The following is a 2,935-nucleotide window of genomic DNA, read 5'->3' on the forward strand; positions in this document are numbered from 1 at the left end:
AGCCTGATATACCACAGCCCTATGTCTGGCATGATCTCTTTTTAGAAAACGGAAGCACCACAAGCAGATAAACGCAGCCAGACACATAATAGCAGCCATAGCAGCCATGCCCACCCACTCTTTAATCCAAGAAAAGGCTTGGGTGATCCATTATGTGAAGTCTCCGAGGGTAACTAGATCCAATCTCATTGCATTGATTGAGGCTATCTGTGGTCACCAGTCTCCAGGTTATCATCAATGTCAGCATTAGAGGGAGGGTCCACTTTATGTTGTGATGATTTTCTTGTCAATCTCTCAGGTACCCAAATAAGATCTGATCGGTTTTGTGGAAAAATACAAAGCTCTACCCTTGATCTCACAATCACAGGATCTGGGCCATACCATATGCCAGACAGGATATCCTTCCATCTGGCATAGTCATTATGGACACTGGTCTGGCTCATGTGCTGATCTGTGGCAGAATGGCCAGCATCATCAAGAATCAAAAAANTTAAGGTGAAGAGAGCAAGGGATAGTTGTTCCTTGGGGGTACAGCCTGAGCCTATTCCCCCTTTCTGTTTTTGTATGATTTCTTTCAGTGTGCGGCGATGGGCACGTTCAACAATGCCTTGTCCTTACGGATTATTCGGCAAGCCAGTAACATGGGTAACCTTCATTTGTGTGCAGAAGGTAGCAAAAGATTGTGCCGAATATGCTGGACCATTATCTGTTTTTAATTGTTCTGGTTTACCCCACGCAGCCCAGGCCTCCAAACAATGGGTGATGACTTTACACGTCTTCTCACTGGTCATAGGTGTGGCATGTATGACACCAGAACAGGTGTCTACAGAAACATGGACATATTTAAGTGTCCCCAAAAAAAGGAATATGTGTCACATCCATTTGCCACACCTTTAATGGCAGAAGACCATGAGGATTTAGTCCAATATGCGGTGGGTGTAAAAAAGTAACACATTCTTTGCATTCAAGGACAATACTGCGAGCTTGAGCTCGAGAGTTGCCAAATTTTTGTTGGAGGGACCTGGAAGGCACATGAAATTGTTGATGAAACTGCCATGCCTGCTCTATTGGCATGGCAAGGAAGATAAAATTTTTTTATGTGCTCCGATCTACAATATCATTGCCTGCACTTAAAGGGCCAGGCAAATTAGAGTGAGCTCGAATATGTTGGACAAAGAACTTATAAATATCATTAACTTGTGCATAAACTGCCTCAGGGTAGCCAGTCTGAGCGTTGGCATATCTGCCCTGCCCCAGAAGCATATAACCATCCCAATGCATCTGAGGCGCTACACCTGTAGTGAGATTAGTTGCTGCTTGGGCGTTATCAAATTCATAAGGAAATAGTTTCCAATCTAAATACTGCCCAGGGCTTAAACAGGCCCTTGTCAGGCTTCCCCAATCTCTAGGAGTCATGCAATAGCGAGACAATGCCTCCACTTGAGCCACGGTAAAAGCAGCATTCAAGCCATAAGTCCATACTGATTCTGCCAAACTTTCACTGTCCTAAAGTCAAATCGCTCCTGGATTTTTTGCTGGTTGACATCTAAGAATACCGGGAAGGTGCCACAAACTTCCCTCCACATCTGTGGACAAAAGGATGTACCCTCTCCCTTAAAGGGTGTATAAGGGGGAGGGACTGATGGCTTGGCCCTTTTCCTAATTTTTATAGTCCCTACATTTGCTTGCGGAGGGTCAGGACCGTATCTATCATCTTCATGGTGCCCTGCCTCATCTTCCAATTCTTCCTNCTCACTGCTACTGAGCTCTGTGTCGTTTTCTAAGGTCAGCTTCCTAAGGGAAGAGTAAAGGAATGACGCCCCTCTGCTAGCTTTTGCTCCTCTCTCCCTTAGCTTTGGTTTCACTCTCCTTCTCCTTGTGCTAGGCTGTTTCAAGCAAAAGCAGCAACAAGTACAAAGAAAAAACAAAACTAACAATAACACTGCCAGGCCTGAATAGCTGAGGAGCCAGGCCAACATAGCTACTATCTAGTAAGCTTTAATTGTCCCAAAAATCCGGGATCCTTATCGCCCCAATCCGGAGACCTTATTGCCCCAATCCAGGGACCTTATTGCCTCCTTATCTCCGGAGAACCTTATCGCCCCTACTTACCCTAGGGGACTTACCGGTACCGCCATCCTGGTGCTGAAGAGTTATGGATCTATGAGGGTCTCCCCTCGGGTCCCCATACGGGCCACCAGCTGTCACGACCTGGCTTGACCAGCAAGAACAACGTGATGCCTGAGATCCTTCTCAGCAGCACTTTATTCAGGAACTCCTTTCTTGATGCTACAGGGAACACTAATGGACTAGCAAGGCCACCCTATATATTGGAGCCTTTACTGCCCAGGTGATCTGTGTCTTACTGTTTCCACAGGATAGGCTAAAATAAGAATCACCTCAATAACATAAGGCTGGGCAAAGAGGACATATGCTGAGTCATTAATATTATCAGATGGGCAGTGGAAGCCAGCACCATCCTATAATGGTGTATGATATGGCTTACAACACTTGGGTACTTTCTCTAGCTCCTCCATTGTGGTCCCTGTGCTCCATCCAATAGCTGACTGTGAGCATCCACTTCGGTGTTTGCCAGGCACTGGCATAGCCTCACAACAGGCTGCTACATCAGGGTCCGTTCAGCAGAATCTTGCTGGCATGTGCATTTGTATTCAGGTTTGGTGGCTGATGATAGGATGGATCCCCGGATGGGGTAGTCTCTGGATAGTCCATACTTTCATCTTAGCTCTAAATTTTGTCTCTGTACTTATATCCTTTTTTGGGTATTCTGTTCCTTATACTAAGGAGGAATGAAGTTTCCACAGGATGGTCTTCTTTCTTGGTTTTCTTGTGTTTTGCAAAATGTATCTTGGGTATTCTAAGTTTCTGGGCTAATATCCGCTTATCAGTGAGTGCATATCTAGTGACTTCTTTT

The sequence above is a fragment of the Mus pahari genome, chromosome X (assembly GCF_900095145.1).
Source record: "Mus pahari chromosome X, PAHARI_EIJ_v1.1, whole genome shotgun sequence".
In the NCBI taxonomy this organism is placed as follows: Eukaryota; Metazoa; Chordata; class Mammalia; order Rodentia; family Muridae; genus Mus; species Mus pahari.